Here is a 20,848-nt window from a genome sequence, read left to right on the forward strand (position 1 = left end):
TTTAGATAACTTCTAAATCCCAATGTATTACATTGCCAAGTCAAAAAAACATCCTAGGGTGAGTGCCTGAAAGGCTAAATTGTGAAAAAGAGTCATTACTCGGGTTGTTGATGTCCTAAATATGATGGTGTCGTTACTGACTAGGGAGGGTGCTAGCATCATTTGTATCCAATGCCCATGTAATGATTTGAGATGACAATGGAAACGTTAAGAAATAATTTAAATCTTCTATTATGAGGACAACTCCCATTTATTAGTTTACTTATAGCCATTTCTGTGATTCAAATGAGCATTATGATTATTTTCTGACAGAAAGAACTAAATCTCAGGACAGTTCCATGTCCATCTGTAATTAGACCTCATGGCCAGAGGTCCACAACAGTGAGGTATGTGACACATCACCACTGGACTGCTGTAGCTGTTGGCAGCATGATGACTAAGTGAAAATGACAACGGCAATAGTAACAGATGTCACTATACCACTTTAGAATTTACAAAGCCTTTTCATAAAAATTAACATATTTAGGCTGGGTAGGGTGGCTCACGCCTATAATCCCAGCACTTTGGGAGGCCAAGGTGGGAGGATCACCTGAGGTCAGGAGTTCGAGACCAGCCTGACCAACATGGCAAAACCCGTCTCTGCTAAAAATACAAAAATTAGCTGGGTGTGGTGGCGCATGCCTGTGATCCCAGCTATTTGGGCGGCTGAGGCAGGAGAGTAGCCTGAACCTGGGAGCTGGAGGTTGCAGCAAGCTGAGATCACGCAACTACACTCCAGCCTGGGCGACAGAGCGAGACTCCATCTCAAAAAATAATAATAACATATTTAATCATAGGGACCATTTAAAATGCTCTTTCATTTGTATTAAATTAGTTCTCCAACTCTGATAGTTTGAGCATGGTTGGCCCAGCTATCCTGATGGCTCCTTCCCGCTATTTTTTTTTTTAATGTTTACAACTCATCTTTTCAAGCTCGAGAGCTGTTGCTTTGAAGAGGATTTGAATAAGCATCTGAAACTGTTGGCTCAGACATTGATCCAACTCAAATTTCCAAAGCTGCTACCAGAATGCTTTTCCCATACAGATCCAAAATGAATGTGAAATGCTGCCTGTCCTCTTTCTCCTGTCTTCCTTTCAGTGACTCCACTTTCTCCACAGTGGCCCTCCACGTCAGGCAGCCCTTCTAAAGAATCCACTGCTTGGGTGTGTGTGTTCCACACGTTGCATTCAGAAGGCACATCCATGCATCTCAGGCGTGTAGGTTCTTCAGCATGAATCATGCAAACTTGGTGAACCATAAACCTCTCCCTGTGGATATGAGTTTGTTGGTATTTTAGTCTGCTTGGAAACAGTCTGAGAAACATTAAACCCAGCTTTTTTGAGGTTAGTCCAAATTATTTTTTTAGACTAGAGAAAAAAAAATATTATGTCTCCTAAGGAAACTTGTAACCACGAACAGTAAATTTTAAATGTTTTAGAATGGTTTTCTTTTTCCCCCTCCCACATCCCCCACTTGTGCATAGTTGAAATCCCTAGTTTCTCTCACCAAGAAATACTACATGCTAGACTCACAGATCCATGGGTTGGGCCTGTGCAAATGGATTTCTTAGATTAAAAGTATAAAAACAAGGCTGGGCATGGTGGCTCATGCCTGTAATCCCAGCACTTTGGGAGGCCAAGGTGGATGGATCACCTGAGGTCGGGAGTTCAAGACCAGCCTGGCCAACATGGTGAAACCCCATCTCTACTAAAAATACAAAAAAAAAAAAATTAGCCGGGCGTGATAGCAGGTACCTGTAATCCCAGCTACTCAGGAGGCTGAGGCAGGAGGATCACTTGAACCCGGGAGGCGGAGGTTGCAGTGAGCCGAGATCGTGCCATTGCACTCCAGCCTGGGTGACAAGAGTGAGACTCCATCTCAAAAAAATAAAATTATATATATATATATATGAAAACAATATATGCTCCATTATACTGACCCCACCAATCTTATCCTTTCTCTACTTTTCCAGTTCAATCATCCCCTAAGTATTCATGTATAGCAGGATTTTAAAATGCACAGTACCATTCATGTGCAGAAAAGCACCTTTATTTATAAAATATGAATTCAACTTGCTCTACTTGGCAGGAAGGTACCTAGACCTCACTCACCTATTCAAGGAAACTGAGTCACTTCCTGTTTCAAACCACATTTTTTCCAGGTTCACTCAATCTCTGTAGCATTTACCATATCCAGCCTCAAAGGACCCCACCCATCCATCCTTTCTTTGTTCCTTTGGGGAAAGAGGAACCTGTGAGAAGAAGAAAACCACAGGGAAATAAGACTTTGAGTTTGGAGAAGAATAAGAGAGCATTATAAAGTGATAAAACCTAAACATGGTTCATTAGGAAAAAGTGACTAAAATTCTAATCCTGTGCAGGTCCAGGATTATGAGGGAAGCAAAAAGAATGCCACTGACACTAGAATAGAGTATTTCCTGCTGGGCATGGTGGCTCATGCCTGTAATCCCAGCACTTTGTGAGGTGGAGGCAGTGGATCGCTTGAACCCAGGAGTTCGAGACCAGCCTGGCCAACATGGCGAAACCCCATCTTTACTAAAAATACAAAAATTACCCAAGGGGTGGTGGCTCACGCCTGTAATCCCAGCTACTAGGGAGGCTGAAGCATGAGAATTGCTGGAACCCAGGGGGCAGAGGTTGCAGTGAGCTGAGATGGCACCACTGCACTCCAGCCTGGGCGACAGAGACTGTCTCAAAAAAAAAAAAAAAAAAATTTATGTGCTGTCACAACTGCAAGGCATGAGGCCTCTCTCCCTCCCTGGCGTTTCCGCATGGCACTTCCCCTTGTGTTTGACGTGTCAGCCTCTGTCCTCATTGCAAATCTCCTCTGCCTTCTAGCCTCAGTCTCTGCACAGACTCTGCCCTCCTCATCTTGGCTGCAGGGTTGTCAGGTTCTTTGGCCTTCTCATCTCACAGCCACAGGAGCGTTTGGGAACTTGTGATTCTCCCTCGTTCCCGGCTCTGGCAGTGGGTGCGGGGGGCCTAAACACAGCCAGCCCCTTGGTTACTCTACTGTGACTACCTCCTTTTGGCTCCGGGCTCGGTGACCTACTTCCAAATACCAAATTGCAGCATGGGACTTTTCTGATTTTCATTTGCCCCCTCAAATCTATGAGGTTTCTATGATCTCTTTCATCTCTTCTCTTTCTCGTGAGTTACAAGGGAGTAGGGGCGTACCAGTGCCTCAGAAGGAACCCAAGTAGCAATTTCACCATAGTCTCATCCCTCCAAATTTCTCCTAAAAAATATTCCCTCAGTCCAGGATTTTTACTACTTCCCTCTGTGGAGAGAAACCCCATGTCTAACATCTGTCTCACCCAAGAGCATGCTGGAAAATTCTATGGCTTCAAAGTCCAAAGATTGATTCTGGATATTGAGTGTCCAGCTTTGGGAAACCAAGAAAAGACTTTTCTGTTTTCTCCTTCAGGTACCTGGTCCTTGAAATTGAAACCTAGACACTTATGCCTATTGTTTTTCTTGTAACTTTCAAAATCTATTTTGATGTCAAAATGGAACAATGGTTTTTTGTTATCCATCGAGTTCTGCCCTTCTCAAGAAGTATGGATGGCTCAACCTCAGCAGATGGAAAGCTACAGGGAAATAGGAAGTACCATCTCAAGGAAAAGAAATGTGCCTCATTAGAAATGTCCGATGCATTTTTTGTTGTCAGTCGTTCTTGCAACCCAAGGACTGAGTTGCAAGTCAAAGTGTTTATCAATGTTAAGTTTGAACCAAAGACAAAAATCTCTGTTGTTCTTTCCTTCTTAGTAGTTCTTAAACTACTTATATATTAGAACGCTGCTGTGGAGGAAGAAATATTTTTAGTTTTTCATACGGAAAAGTTTTAAGACACACATTTCCATGGAGTATATTTTTCCCACAGTGTTTTCCAAAGCCTCTGTCTTTGGCTCAGCATTTCTCCAACTGGAAGTTTCACCAATGAGTCCCCTGTGTTCCTGTGGTCCGCTGTAGGGCTACTCTGGAGTCTCTGGCTTATTAGCATGTAAAACTCGGAGATTCTTTCCCTCCAGTTAAAGTCATATCCACAGGATTTACATGAAATATATTATATACGGCACCTTTCTTTGTAAGGTAGCTAGAAAGTGGCTTTGGGAATTTTTTTTCTGAGACGAGTCTCTCTCCGTCACCCAGGCTGGAGTGCCGTGGTGCAGTCTCAGCTCACTACAACCTCCGCCTCCCAGGCTCAAGCGATTCTCCTGCCTCAGCCTCCTGAGTAGCTGGGACTACACGCACACACCACCACGCCCAGCTATTTTTGTTGTTGTTGTTTGTTTTTCTGTTTTTTTTGTTTTTGTTTTTGTAGTTTTTTGTTTTGGTAGAGACGGGGTTTCACCATGTTTCCCCGGCTGATCTCAAACTCCTGGGCTCAAGTGATCCACTGCCTCCGCCTCCCAAAGTGCTGGGATTACAGGTGTGAGCCACCGTGCCCGGCAGGAAATATTCTATTCTAGTGTCAGTGGCATTCTTTTTGCTTCCCTCATAATCCTGGACCTGCACAGGATTAGAATTTCAGTCATTCTTTCCTAATGAACCATGTTTAGGTTTTATCACTTTGTAATACTCTCTTATTCTTCTCCAAACTCAGTCTTATTTCCCTGTGGTTTTCATTCATAAGGGAAGAAAAGAAAGGACGACAAGTCTATTTTTAAGGATCCATTAAAAATTCATTTTTTAATAGTCATAAACTTTGCGAAGTAACTTGGGACTCATACATACAAATTCTGATTATTTTAAATTGCTTCATGTGATAATTGCAAGCATTTATTGAGCATTTACACGTTACTGAACTTAAAACACATAAAAATGCCATTCTCGGCTGGGCGCAGTGGCTCACACTTGTAATCTCAGCACTTTGGGAGCCAATCCAGGCAAATGGCTTGAGTCCAGGAGTTCGAGACCAGCCTGGCCATCATAATGGAACCCCATCTCTACTAAAAATACAAAAATGAGCCAGGTATGGTGGCATCTGCCTGTCATCCCAGCTACTGGGGAGGCTGAGGTAGGAGGATTGCCTGAGCCTGGGAGGTTGAGGTTACAGTGAGCCAAGATTGTGCCTGTGCACTTCAGCCTGGGTGACTGGAGTGAGACCCTATCCCAAAAAAAAAGAAAAAGCCATTCTCTGGCAATCATTAAAAAGTCAGGAAACAACAGATGCTGGAGAGGATGTGGAGAAATAGGAATGCTTTTACACTGTTGGTGGGAGTGTAAATTAGTTCAACCATTGTGGAAGACAGTGTGGTGATCCCTCAAGGATCTAGAACCAGAAATACCATTTGACCCAGCAGTCCCATTACTGGGTATATGCTTATTGGATTATAAATCATTTTACTATAAAGACACATGCACACGTATGTTTATTGCAGCACTGTTCACAATAGCAAAGACTTGGAACCAACCCAAATGCCCATCAGTGATAGACTACATAAAGAAAATGTGGCACATATACATGATGGAATACTATGCAGCCATAAGAAAGGATGAATTCAGGTCCTTTGCAGGGATATGGGTGAAGCTGGAAACCATTATTCTCAGCAAACTAACACAGGAACAGAAAACCAAACACCACATGTTCTCACTCATAAGTGGGAGTTGAACAATGAGAACACATGGACACAGGGAGGGGAACATCACACACTGGGGCCTCTTGGGGTAGGGGGCAAAGGGAGGGAAGCATTAGGAGAAATACCTAATGTAGATGACAGGTTGATGGGTGCAGCAAACCACCATGGCACATGTATACCTATGTAACAAACGTGGACATTCTGCACATGTATCCCAGAATGTAAAGTATAACTTTAAAAATGCCATTCTCTACAGAATTTGATAAATTTTTAATCTCAGAGCTTGAAATCAGTTACAACACTGTTTTAATCTATGAAATTATTTCAGTGTCTTTCTATGAAATTTAGACCCAATCTTCAGATACCATAGAGTACCTACTATGTGCAGGGTGCTCTAATTAGAATCTCCCATTTCATTGTCATTTAATTCTCACAAGAACCCTGCTAAGCAGGTGGCATTATCTCCTTTCCACCTGTGAGGAAACAGGTTCACAGCCGTTCCACAGCCCCAAGCCTCACATGGAGTAAGAGGTTGAGTAAGATCTGAAGACACATGGCACTTTTAGGCCACACAGTGTCCAAGGTATTTAAATGAAGTAGATGACTGAGTGTTTTTTAAGCCACACACTTACAGAAAAGACACTAGGAGATGAGCAGAAGGTGTTTCCCTGGAGATGCTGCCCTGGTACCACAGCAGGAGGAGGTGGGACAAGCTGACTTCTACTCTGAGTGAGTTAAGAACCTCAGGGCTGCTCTGGGATAGAGACAGCATGAACACCAGTGCATGGAGCCATTGTACCCTGGCCATGGTTTTTGTTTTAGATCAGCATCAGGTTCAGAAATCCAGAACCAAAAAGAAATGAATGCAACTCCCATTCCATCAGGTCAGGAGTGACCAGGCCTCCCACAGACCTTTGCCTGTTTCCTCCCCAAGCGAGCCTCAGCGCCTTAGAAGCCCTCTCCCACATGGTCCTGTATTAAATCATGTTCTTCTAGGTCAAATAACAAGGGTCCGTTATTCATGCCTCTGTTTATTTATTCATATGTGTATTCATTTTATTCACCTATAAATATTTACTGCAGTAATATTAACCAGCGTCCTTGTGGATAGCAGAGTGCCACGGATATGAATATGTGAAGAAAAAGAAACCACTTTAAAGAAAAAAATTCTTTTAGAGAGTATACTTACTATGTGTCTTCTTATAGATATGGGACTTTGTCAATGGTGAGTGCTCAGTAAATATTCAGATTCAGAGACGAATAAAATGAATAAACATATGAATGAACAGAGGAGTGAATAATGGACCCTTGTTACTTGACCTAAGAGAACATAATTTAATACAGGACAAATTTCTATCATTTTCCTATAAGTAACATATTTCTGTATTACATATGATATTTTGATATAAAATATATTTGATAAATAAATCACCTCTAGGCTGGAAAACTCACCCTATGTTGGCCCTTAGGAACATTTAAAAAAATTTTTTTAGAAACAGGATCTTGCTTTGTTGTCCAGGCTGGAGCACAATAGCTATTCACAGGTGCAGTCATAGCACACTACAGCCTCAAATTCCTGGGCTCAAGAGATTCTCTCACCTCAACCTCCAGAGTAGCTCCGACTACAGATGTGTGCCACTGTGCCCAACTTTTAGAGATTTTTTTTTTCTGGCTCAGAAAAAATCCCTCTCAGTATGTTTATTCCAAACCCTTTCTAACAGGTCTCCATGCGTTAGGCCAAAAGACTTACAGCTTCTCAGATTCTTCTCAGATTCAAAGATTCATCTCTTTGAGATTCATCTCAAAGACTTGCTTGGAGATGACTGTACCATCTCTAAGCAAGTTTTCCTTTCTCTCTAACCTGCTCCTTTGGTTCCCGCACCTCTCTTGGCTCCAGGTGTCAATAAACAACACCTTTGTCAGCTCTTTCCATTGCCTCCTCCTGGTCAGAGCATGCTGAGTGAGCTTCACTTAAAGCCTCACTTTTGCATCGGGTAACTTTTTCTCATTTGAATCGAGGGTTTATACACTGCCCAATATACCATTTCCAATATAAACAGGAAAGAACATGATTTATTTGTAGTAGGTAGCCTCCCTTCTAGGTCTTCTTTTACAGTGTGATGGTTATCAGGCTTAGGAATCAGAAAAAGTTAGTCTGAATCTAATCTCTAGTCCTTAGCTTTAACCTGGGCAAGTTATTGCCATCATCTGAAAAATGAAGATAAAAAGAATGATGAACAAATGAGATCACGTATGCAAAACATACAGCACAATATTTGAAAATAGAGAAGGTTTAGTAAATGGAAGCGAGGATGCTGAAGGAGGGAGAAGGAAAAACAGAGTAGAAGAAGAAGAGGAGAAAATTGCTAAATAATGAGTAGCCATCTTGAGAGACACAGAGCGTGGCCCGGAGGACATGAGAGATTAGGAACTGCTGCGTTTTATAGGGAAAGGGAACACAAGGGTAGGAATGTACTGGAAATTCCATCCAAAGAGGACTCAAGGTAATGCAAGTCAGAATGGGCACTTGGGAGCATGGGATGACCTCAGAGCCAAGGTGATATTACATCCCACTGTCACCCACTTCACAATGTGGTCTTAATTTAGCTACACGTTCATGGACAAGAAGTTCAGAGCCAGCTCACACTGCAGAACTGGGTTCCGGTTTTATAAGCTAACTTACTGTTTGCCACAGATTGTAATCTCTTTCCCAAAGAACAGACATACCAGGAGCCAGAAAGTAGCTTTTAATTAATGAATTTGTCATCTGCTGCTCAGTGGTAATGAGGGAAATCCTGTGCCATACATTCTTTTAAGTGTAGATTCAGGATCTGGATATGTACTAGTGAGGTCAGCAATTCAGCCCTTTACCTCTGATTGTGGGCCAAATAAACGGCTGAATTACTCATGGGGGTGTGGATTTTGTTAAGTGTGGTGGGTAGGGGTTGGGAGGAAGAGAAGAGGGTGTGTCTTTCTTGGCATAGTCCAAAATGAATGAAAATGCTTTGAATGTTATTATAATCTATTCTGTGACCATGTCCAGGTGGCTTTCTGCCACGGCTCTGGGCACACCCATATGGACTTAGTCCCTTTCTGTAGGGATTTCACAGTTTCTGGTTGGCAGAGTAAGGACCAAAGCAGGAAGATTTTCTTCCCCACCCAACACACCCCTGAATCCTGCCAAATGTGAGGTGTGGGAGTGATAATATCAACGCAATAATACCAATAGTAACCACAATAGGTTCTTAAGAAACTGGAAAAGGGTACTGAGAAGTTTTTTCCACCTTTTTTGTATGCCTAGTTTGCTACATTGCTCCTAAGTTCCTAGACTTCTGGGCAGCTCTGCCTATGGAATAGCCATTCTTTTACTCCTTTACTTTCTTAATAAACTTGCTTTCACTTAAAAAATAATAAGTTCCTAGACTTCTCTTTAGTGAATACTAGAGCTCTACCTGAAAGAACCCACATTTTCAGGTCAATTCCCAAAACTCAAATGGTAGTGTCATGGACTTGAAAGCAGTCTTAGGGACTGTCCATTCCAACATTCTGCCCATCACAGACATTCCCTGGGAGCACCCAAGGCAGGCGGTCGTCCAGCCTGTGAATGGACACATGCAGAGACAGAGAGCCTGTTTCCTGAGAAGGCCAAGCCATGATGGGCATCTGTAGTGGCTGCCAGACAGCATAATGCGGGGGAAAGAGTATAGCATTGGGAGGCATGGGAATTGGTTCAGTGCTTGTTCTTCCACTGACCAGCTGAACGACCTTCGGGAGAAGTCACTGCGCCTTAGAATGAGTCACTTATCAACTATGAAGCTGTTGGATATGATCTCAGTCATTCTAGCAATAACATGATCATTTAAAGTTGTTTTTCTACGTCTAGCCAAAACTGGCCTCCTGTGACTGCCAGCTATTGGTGTTAGTTCTAATTTTGAGAAATGTAGAGGATGGGTCTTATCTCATTGGTGTGGCAGCTCATCAAGTATTTGAAGATGGCTGCAATGACCCTGTAAGTTATCTCTTCTTTAGTATAAACATCTCAAGATACTGTAAATCTTCCTTTTATGACTTGGCTTTCAGAAATCTTCCTCCTCCTGACAGTCCTCTTCCAGACAGACTCAACTCTTTAAATTATGGTCCCTAGAATTGGATGCAACATTTCACAACCGGCCAAATAAGAGCCCAGGAAGTACTGGGACTGTAACAACCCAACCCTCCACAACTACCTCTGCCTTTCATCTAGACCCTGTGCTGCTTTTCACTTAAGTTTGCCTTTGCGTTAGTTATTTCAGCCTCCATCGTCATCTCGTGCCACAGACTGTGCCTGTGGTTGGGTACAGCCACCAGGCCCTTACACATGACCTGCTCTCCAGCCACTTCTCCCCTGTTCTGGACAAACACATAGAATGATTTCCCCCTTTTCACTATACAATTAATATATATGCATAGTAATGTAGAAAGCTGAACAATAGCTGCCCAAATTGCAGTATCCAGAGATAACATTGTTAACTTAGGCTAATACCAGTAAATTATTTTTAATAAAAATGTCAGCATTCATGGTTTTCCTTACATACTGAGGTTTATTTACTCCCTGTCTCTGATTTTTTTTTTTTTTTTTTTTTTCCGAGACAGCGTTTCGCTCTTGTTGCCCAGGCTGGCCTGCAGTGGCGCGATCTCAGCTCACCACAACCTCTGCCTCCCGGGTTCAAGCGATTCTCCTGCCTCAGCCTCCAAGTAGCTGGGATTACGGGGATGTACCACTGCACCTGGCTAATTTTGTATTTTTAGTAGAGACGGGGTTTCTCTATGTTGGTTAGGCTGGTCTCAAACTCCCAACCTCAGGTAATCCACCTGCCTCGGCCTCCCAAAGTGCTGGGATTACAGGCATGAGCCACCGTGCCCAGCCTCTGATCTTATATCATTCCTCTTACCCTCAGTGGAAGACCTCAGTCCAAGCCTGGCTTTCACCCCTACACCAGCCCATCTTTCCAGCCTTGTCTCCACCATTGCCCAGCTGTTACCCATACCCACCATGGTTCAGACTTCCATACTCCCTGTAAGCTCCTAGAATCTTCCCTCATCTCCCTCATTTGACCTTTTGGAAAACCTCCTGTTCATCCTTCAAGACGTAGTTCAAATGTTACCTCTTCCGTGAAGTTTACCCGACTTCCTCTCCCATCCGCATTCCACTGGAATCCCCGGTTCTCTTATCTATATTTCTGTTGATCTTTGATACTACTCTTTTATAACACATGAGATTGTAATTAATTGGATGCACCTGACCACAATCAAGTCCTACCCTGGGAGCCACAATATCATTGGGCAAACTTTAGTCTATTGTCCAAACTGTGGCATATAAAAGCCGTGTCAAAAAAGGAAAAGCTAAAACATCCGCTCTACCTGTGAGTGCTCTTCTTTGAATGTTCATATTAATTACCCTGAACCTGGAACACTTTGTTTTAAGACATGGATGATCAGACGGTGGAATAAAGGTCAAGATGAAGGATAGAGGGAAGAAACAAAGATATGTTCTATTTAGTAGGTTCAGGGCAATTCGTTTCAGAAAAGTTTCTTACATTTATATACTACATGCATGACTGTATGCATATGATCTATTTATTAAAATTGTTTTTATTCAGCATGTGTCACATAGACCCAATTTATTTTTGGAGAGCATAGACTAACATAAAAAATAAATAAATCTGGCCATGGCAGCTAATTTGAATGGTATGTTTTTTCTTTTGTTTTTTTGAGATGGAGTCTTGCTCTGTCACCAGGCTGGAGTGCAGTGATGCCATCTCGGCTCACTGCAACCTCCGCTCCTGGGTTCAAGCAATTCCCATGCCACAGCCTCCTGAGTAGCTGGGGCTACAGGCACACACCACCATGCCCAGCTAATTTTTTGTATTTTAGTAGAGACGGGATTTCACCATTTGGCTGGCAGTGATGCCATCTCGGCTCACTGCAACCTCCGCCTCTTGGGTTCAAGCAATTCCCATGCCACAGCCTCCTGAGTAGCTGGGGCTACAGGCACACAACACCATGGCCAGCTAATTTTTTGTATTTTAGTAGAGATGGGATTTCACCATTTGGCTGGGATGGTCTCCATCTGACCTTGTGATCCGCCCGCGTCGGCCTCCCAAAGTACTGGGATTACAGGCATGAGCCACCACCCAGCCGATATGTGTTTTATTTGAGTGTGTATAGATGAGTTTTCCAGTGAAGAACATTCATTGTATCCCAGTCAAATATTAAAAGTAAGCTGTTCTCCTGGCTTCTATAAATCAGATTTCCACGCACACAATCCTGGAAGAGTATATCTGTGCACATGCCTGCCCTGGAGCTATCTGTTAGAACTGTCCTCACAGTGACGTGGAAAACTTTGCCTCATCTGTATAAGGTCTCGTCTTTAGAGAGAGGAGAAAGGATTGGGAATTTCAGGCTTGAATCTCTGAAGGTGCAAAGCTTGAAAGGTTGAGATGGAGAGCAGGGTCTGGGAACTCTGTGTCTCTGCCTTGGTCTGTGAGAGATGGGTCTGGGCTGGTCTCAAAGCTGTTGCCTAGAACTCAACCGTGGGCTGGCGTTACCCTTTTGAACTCCCCCTGCCTGCTACAATTCTTCTCTGCTCTATCATGGGTCCCAGGACAGTTTCTGCTCCAGACTGTCTGAGGAGCTTAGGGAACTCTGAAAGGAAACCTTTTAAGTCTGCTTTTCTTGAGAATGCTAAACCTGCAAAACTTGGCCAGACATCACATTGGGTCTCCCTCTGTGGTGACTCAGAAATCTCAAGGAGAGCAGGAAAATCTAGAGGAACACTCACGATGTTGAAAGGGCCAGAAGGCAGGAGGAATGAAATTTGTATTTCCATTGAGTGGGTGATATTTTTCATTTCAAAGCCCGATGTAAAATCTTGCTGGTTTTTAGTTATCTACAGATTGAGAATATAAACACTGCTATTAAAATATTTCATCTCTCCCAAATGAGGCCATGCACAAATTTCCTTCTATGTGCAGAGCCTTCAGCAACATCCATACCAAGCACAGGCAGACATCCAAATCTACTCTTTTTACTTGAAGGGAAACAGTGCTATCTCTGTAGGAGACAGAGGCTGGGGGAAAGGAAGAGAGGGGTCTTGGAAGGTCAAGGCTGAGTTGGCGGAGACGGCAACATTAATAGGTCAGGAAAGGCAAACCAATTATAATGATTTCTTTCTATCACCAGCAACATCTACTCTGGAAATGGTTGTCTAAGGTTATGCCCTTTCTGGTAATATTCAGACTTGGAGTACTTAAGCTTAGTTAAAAGAATTTGCTAGCACTTTAAATGTTGGATTGCTGGCGAGAATAGAAAAGCCTGTCTCCCTTCAGGCAAGGTCCTGCCCTGTGCTTTTGTGTGTACCCCTCCGCCCTGAGAATAGCTGGGCTATTGGAGGTTCACACAGTCAATAACCACTGAACTGCACCCGTGGGTAGCTCTCCAGTGCTGCCTGCTCATTTAACAGGTCCTTATGGAGATGGGCCTGATACACAAGTGCTGGCGATCTTCAGGACAAACCCAATAAAATGAGAGAACCTAAGCTTGGCTTCTAACCTTCCTGGGAAAAGGAAGTGTCTTTGGTTTTCATAGAGCACTCAAATCTTTTCTGTACTTCTGTCTTTTTCCATTGAAGATGGAATTGTTCTACCCTCTCCAAAGTCAGCCCTGAACCAAGGGGTTTTCCATGACTTTCTGTGAACATCAACATTCAACTGATGCCTGTTTCCTATACATATCAGAGAGAGCCAGAGCTTCACAAGCCAATTAACACATTCCTAAGAATCAAAACTTAGTTTCTGGGCTGGGCGCCATGGCTCACCCCTGTAATCCCAGCACTTTGGGAGGCTGACGCGGGTGGATCACTTAAGGCCAGGAGTTCAAGACCAGCCTGGCCAACATGGCAAAACCCCGTTTCTACTAAAAATACAAAAACTTAGCTGGGTATGGGAGCGGGCACTTGTAGTCCCAACTACTTGGGAGGCTGAGGCAGGTGAATCACTTGAAGCCAGGAGGCAGAGGTTGCAGTGGCCAAGATTGCACCACTGCATTCCAACCTGGGCAACAGAGCAAGACTCCATCTCAAAACAAAACAAAACAAAACAAAACAAAAAAATCTTAGTTTCTGAAACCCATAATGCAAATACATATTCCTCCAAAGGTCTCAATGTTCTTATCTCAAAATACACATTTTATTGCTTCTGAAATACATGATTATCATATCCCTTTGGCATGAATTTGTATGAATCCTTAGATTTAAGTATGTAAAATATAATAAAAACAAAAGTGTGTGAATACCCCCTACTGCAGAGTTATGCAAGCCTAATATTCAAAGCATGACATATTAAATATTATACTTTAAAGACAGAATTAGAACATGAACACATGTATAATGTCTTTGCCTCAACTTCAAAAATGCATAGTTGTTGAGAGCCTGGAAGAGACATTCAGGAACGGGCTGCAACAAGCCTTGCTCTGGTGTGGTCCTGCTTATCCAATTGTTGATCAATAATGTCCCTTCCCAGAGGCATAGAAGGCAGGCACCCATACATTCACACCCACAAAAATGTCACCTCATTCCCCAGAGATTGCCAGTCTGGGCATTGATCTTCACTTAAGCAGGGCATCAGTGTGGTGTGGTCTCCCTGCTGGAAGTGGAATTGTTTCTAACTCTGGGTGCCCACACCGTAGAGGGCTTGTCTACACTTGGTCTCAGCCATCACCCCCCAAACACACCCAGCTCTTTACCACCTGATTCCCTCAGGGCCACTCTCCTTCCCTCTGCCAGCACCCCTTGGTTGTAGCTTTGGGGACCCTGGATGTTTGAAAGTTTCATTTGTCCACAATCCAGGTATAAGTCCCCCTTCCCTGGATGCTAGGGAGGGCAGCAGCGGCATGTCGTTGTCACTCAACTTGCTAATCAAGAGAGAACCCCTGAAAGAGTATTTAGGAGATAAGAGGGGTAGTATATATTTTTGTAAATAGAAACTTGTTTTCTATTAATAATTAACCATTTTTCTGATAGCAAAAACATCAGCACAGGTATACTCTATCCATTTATGGTTGGTTAACACACAGAACATTTTCTACTGAGTAGGGTTAATAATACTTAGTATGTGCCTAGCATTCAACACTCACAACAGCCTTGCGAAATAGGACTATTTTTATTCCCATTTTACAGATAAGGAAACAGAGACCAGAGGTGCAATAACTTTCTTAAAACGACTAGAGTGAGCAAGTGACAGCTAGGACGTGAGCACAGGCTGTTGGCCTTCAGGATCTAGGCTCCTAACACCATGCACCAAAGCCAAGTCAGTGCCAAAGTTATTCCATACAAACGGCACTTGTTTTCTCACCCTTTCAATGTTCGTGTTATCTCTGCTCTTATTTTCATCTTCATTGTACACCTCCCCTTACATGTATTTGCAAGTCTCTCACTTTGCAAAATGGAACTGATAAGTACTAAACCTCCTCAAAAAAAGCACAAACAGCCCCGGAGTGATGATGCCCAAAACTTAAATGATCACGGCAACCAGTGCCATGCCAGTGAGTTTTGGAGCTGAGCTTTGGTCTTGTCCATAGAAGCTTTTAAGTTGAAAGCTTATAAATAGAGGGTTTCTATATTCTGTGACTGATAGAGGTACATAGTTCCAATTGTATTCTGTATTACGTGTATGTGCCCTCGTTGCATAAATGTGCCTGACACTGTAGTGGAGGCCAGCTTCTTGAAAGCAAAAAAACACGCATCCCATTCCTCTCTGTATTTCCAGGGCTCAGCACTAGTGGGTGCTCAATAAATATACTGAATGAATGAATAAAAGTATGACTGCAAAGATCAGTAAGTCCCATGCCAAAAAAAGAAAGGAAGAAAAGAGAAAGGGAAGGAAGGAGTGAGCGAGGAATGAAAAGAGAAAGAGGGAAAGAGGGAAGGATGGTGAGCCTCTTCAGAAAGACGGCCACTCATGCTTGCTCTCTTGGGCATGGAGTGGGTCACTGGCTGGACGTTTAATGGGTCTACATTATTCCTTAGCAGTCATTGTTTCAAAATGAGGCATCTCTGATGGCTCCATGCTGGCTTGTCTCTTTCCGCCTATGACATTCTCTCAAGAGTTTAGAGTAGGAGAGGATTTTAGAACATGATAGTAACAAGTAAAATTAGCATTTTTTGGACTCCAGGTACCTGTTTGAAATTATATTGTTTAGAATATAACAATAACAGTGAAATTAAATTGTTGTCTTAAAGTGAATAACTGTAAAGCCATGTGTGATCTGAACCCGCGAGCCTGCCCTTATCTATCAAAATCCTGGTGTCTGAAGAAGTCCAAAATGAAAACACACTCTGCACAGATTTCCAGCAGGGGCTTCCACCAGGTTTTCTTCGTGGCAAGCCCTAGAAATAGTCTGGACTACAAGCAGGTCTTTTTAAAACCATGCTCCTTTATTTAATCATGAAGATTTAAAGTTTATAAGTTTAGAAATTCAGGGATAAAAATAACCCACTGAGTGTCAGGCCTGATTTCTAAGTGCTGTTCAGGTGTGATCTCACAGCTCTCTCAGCATTTTCATCACTGCCACCACTTCACAGATGAGAAAAGTGAGGCAGACAACAGGCAAGTTACTGGTCTAAGTGGTAGAATAAAAATATAACCCCAGCTCCAGAGCCTCTGCACTCAGCCATCATCGTGTACTGCCCCGTGGTGAATTTCATCTAGGATATGCCAAGACCTGCTGATTTTTCGTCACTTGCCTTTTCTTATTAATGTCTGTTCCTTGGCGACAATGGCATCTGCTGAGCCCCACCCGGCCTCCCCACCCACCTCGCCGCCTGTTCTCTCCCTCAAATCCGAAAGGTCACGGGTACACACCCAACTTCAGATAGCATTTAGTTAGCTTCCCCTCCAACACTGAGGAAATGTTCATTAAATGCTCCAGCCATTTAACAAGTCTATTTAACTTCATTTTCAATTTAACCATGTATTATTTCAGTTTCCTTTTCCTCCGTATTGTATAGCCCTGGGAATAAGAGTTGGAAATGTGCCTATCATAAGCTGAGTCACATTTTATGTGTCCCCTCCTCTCAAGCCACTGTTTTCTCTCTTTTTTTTTTTTTTTTTTTTTTTTTGCGGTTAAAAAAATATATATATCCTGTGTAAAATAAAACAGATTCAGAAAACTGCGTAAAACAATTCATTATATAATTTGTATATATAATGAATGAAAGAAATAGAACTTTCTCCTTGTACTTGCCTCAGAAGCCATGTGACCCAAGCCAGTCACAGCCCCTGCCACCTTCAAAGTCAGCATTGTTTTAACTTATAGTACTTACATCCTTGTGGATTTTTTTCATTGCAGATAATTTTTAACATTTTTGAGGTATAATTGCTATATATAAGAAAGAGCACATATTTAATGTATGCAATGTAATAAGTTTTGACATATGTACATGCCCTTGGAAGCATTATCACAATTAAGATAGCAAATACTGGCTGGGTGCGATGGCTCATGCCTGTAATCCCAGCACTTTGGGAGGCCAAGGCGGGCAGATCACTGGAGGTCAGGAGTTTGAGACTAGCCTGGCCAACATGGTGAAACCCTGTCTCTACCGAAAATACAAAAATTAGCCGAGTGTGGTGGTGCACACCTGTAGTCCCAGCTACTTGAGGCACTAAGGCATGAGAATTGCGTGAACCTGGGAGGTGGAGGTTGCAGTGAGCCAAGATCATGCCACTGCACTCCAGCCTGGGAAACAGAGCAAGACTCCATCTCAAAAAAAAAAAAAAGATAGCAAATACATCCATCATCCTCAAAAATTTCTTCCTACCCCATTATAATCCCTTCCTCCTGCCACCTGCTCCCTCCTGGTAACCGCTGATCTGTTTTCTGTCACTATATATTTGTCTTCATTTTCTAAGGTTTTATATAAATGGAATCTTTCCGTATATACTCTTTTTGTTTGATTTCTTCCACTCAGCAGAATTACTTTAAAATTCATCCATGTCTTGTTATATGTATAATACCTCATTCCTTTTTATTGCTAAAGAGTATTTTTTGTACATAAATATGATATCTATGCTTATAGAGCATATATATCACAATTTATTCATTCATTCAGTTGTTGATATTTACATCATTTTCAATTTTTTACTATTGGGCTTTTTTCCAAAATGGTTATATCATTTTACCTTTCCACCGTGATTGTATGAGAGTTCTAGTTTCTCCACATCCTAGTCTGCACATGGTATCATTAGTTTTTCTTAATTTTAGCCACTTTAACAGGTGTGTAGTAGAAGTTCATTGTGGTTTTAATTTGCACTTCCCTAATGACTGATGATTTGAGCATCTTTTCATGTGTTTATTTGCCATCTGTATATCTACCTTGGTGAAGTGTTTGCTTAAATCTGTTGCCCATTGTTTAATTGGATTGCTTGTTTTCTTATTATCAAGTTTCTTATTATAGTATTTATATATTCTAGATACAAGTTCTTTATCAGACATGTGCTTTGCAAATATTTTCTCCTACTCTGTGGATTTTTTAAAAATTTCCTTCATAGTGATGGAGCAGTTTTTAATTTTGATGAAGTCAAATTTATCAACTTCTATGTATCATGCTTTGATGTCTTATTAAAGAAATTCTTGCCTAATCCAAGCTCACAAAGATTTTCTGCTATGTTTTCTTCCAGGCACACATATTATAGTTTATGTTATATGTTTAGACCTATGATCTATTTTAAGTTAATTTTTTATATGATATGAGGTTTGAATTGAAGCTCTTTTTTATTTGTTTGCATATGCATTTGATTGTTCCAGCACCATTTGTTGAAAAGACTGTCTTTTCCTCCACTAGATTGCCTTTGTAACTTTGTCAAAATTGGTTGTCCATGTATGTGTGAGTCTGTTTCTGGACTCTATTCTGTTCAATTAGTCTGTTTGTCTTTATGCCAGCACTGTACTGTTTTGAGTACTGTAGCTTTACAGTACATCTTAAAATCAGATAATGTTAGCCTCTCACCTTTGTTCAATCTAAATAGAAAGTTGTTTTGGCTACTCTTGGTCCTTTGCATTTCTCTATAGATTTTTGAATCAGCTTGTCAATTTTTACCAAAAAGCTTGCTGGGATTTGAATCAAGGTTATTTTGAATTTATAGATCAATTTGAGGAACGTTGACATCTCAAAAACATTGCATCTCCTGTCTCATGAACAAAGTATATCTCTCCATTTACTTAGGTCTTCTTGAATTTCTCTCAGCTATGAGTTTTCAGTGTAACAGGTCTTGTACATCTTTTGTTAGATTTATTCCTATTTTATGTTCTTATGCTCTTGTGAGTTCTTAAATTTCATTTCTGATTATTTATTCCTAGTATGTAGAAATACAGTTGATTTCTATATTATTGATTCTATAATCTGCAACCTTACCAAACTTATTCTAGTAGCATTTTTATGGATTCCATTGGATTTCTACATAATAGTGTTGTTTGCAAATAAAGACAGCTTTGCTTCCTCCTTTCCAAACTAGATGCCTGCTGTTTATTTTTCTTGCCATATTGCAATGGCCAAAGCCTTCAGTAAAATGTTGAATCAAGTGGTGAGAGCAGATCCTTGCCTTGTTCCTTATATTAGGGAGAAAGCATGCACCCTTTTACTATTAAGTATGATGTTAGCTGTGGTTCTTCAGAGATGCCCTTTATTAGATTAAGGCAGTTTCCTTCTATTCCTAGTTCACTTAGAATTTTTTATCAGGATGTTGGATTTTGTTAAATGCTTTTCTGCCTCTATTGAGATGATCATACAGTTTTCCAAAATTATATCTGTTGATTTTCAAATGTTAAACCACCTCTACAGTCTTGAGATAAGCCCCATTTCATCATGATGTAATTACCTTTATTGTTGTATTTGATTTACTGAAATCATATTTAGTTTTTTTATGTTTTAAATATTCCCAGTACACTTGATAATTTGGGATCCCAATCTGGCTTGTTAGATTTAGTCTCTCTGCACTAAACTCTAGCTATGGTAGCTACAGTTTACTTAATGACCAAATAACAATCTTTTCTTCCATTTTAAATTTTGTATGACTTTGGCTGAGGGTCATTGAAAATCAAGGATGGGAATACACACACACAGAGGCACACACATACACACACACACACACACACACACACTCCCCACAATCTTACATGGTGAGGTCCTGACTGAAGTTTATTAGGAAAACTAGGAGAGACAGGCCACAGGACTTTTCAACCTTCCTGAGTAGAGCTAACATGAGACTAAGCCTACTCAGTGAGTCTCAGTGGAAACTGGGAAAGAGGGATACGGAGGAGAAGCAGTAAGCACCGCTGCAGTGTGGCTTGGAAGAATGCTGTTAATACTGCTTTATCCCATCATTGCTCCATTGTCCAGTCTTGACACAGGACTTCCTGCCGCCTTAGACTGAAATAGAATCACTGCCCCAAGATAAATGTGATGGGGGAGACGGGGTTTAGGAAGTGATTGTCAGACACCTGCATGATAAGAGAAAATGGAAAGCAAAAACAAGGAGATAAGAAGGAAACAAGCCTAGCATGTTCCCATGGGTTTTACACATAGACTCAGAATATCAGTAGCAGCAGGGACTGTGGCAACCCAAGGCCACAATACCCAACTAACAGATAAGGACACCAAGGCTAGACTAGAGAGGCTGTTCATCTGAGAGCATACTGGTTTGTTTTGTTTTGTTTTTCCCTCTTCTTGATATATCCAGAAAATACTTCCTCCTCCCAGCCCAGTTTAGCAGTAACTTACTTCCTTGGAGAACAATGCCTCAACCCATATTCAGGCCTTAGGTTGGTACAGACAATGGCACTTTACATGCGTGGGACTCTCCCCACCCCCTTCATTCAATGCTGCCTAATGAGCACTCACTTCTTGGGTCTCATCACCAGTCCTGCACTGTAATTCAGGGAGCCAGCTGCCTCTGCCAACAGTGTAAGTAATCTCAGGCTATTTTATAATCAGTCCTGAAGAACCCAGAGGGGGCACCAGACTCACCTCAACCTTAGATTATGTTTTGGATCCACTTTTCTTCGTCTTGGATGAACTTTGTGAACTTCGTGTTTGTGGGAGAGCACAGTGAAGGATGAACAAGGAAAAGGAAAAAAGGGGTAGGAGAACCAAAGGCAGGACAGCTTTTCCTTCC

At 41.8% G+C, this 20,848-nt stretch overlaps 1 protein-coding gene across 1 annotated transcript in view; it reads left to right on the forward strand.

The window, feature by feature from the left end:
• PALLD (palladin, cytoskeletal associated protein) overlaps positions 1-20,848 on the forward strand; it is a 423,408-nt gene that overhangs the window by 252,465 nt on the left and 150,095 nt on the right. The gene's annotated exons all lie outside the window — the stretch shown is intronic.

The sequence above is a fragment of the Pan paniscus genome, chromosome 3, assembly GCF_029289425.2.
Source record: "Pan paniscus chromosome 3, NHGRI_mPanPan1-v2.0_pri, whole genome shotgun sequence".
In the NCBI taxonomy this organism is placed as follows: domain Eukaryota; kingdom Metazoa; phylum Chordata; class Mammalia; order Primates; family Hominidae; genus Pan; species Pan paniscus.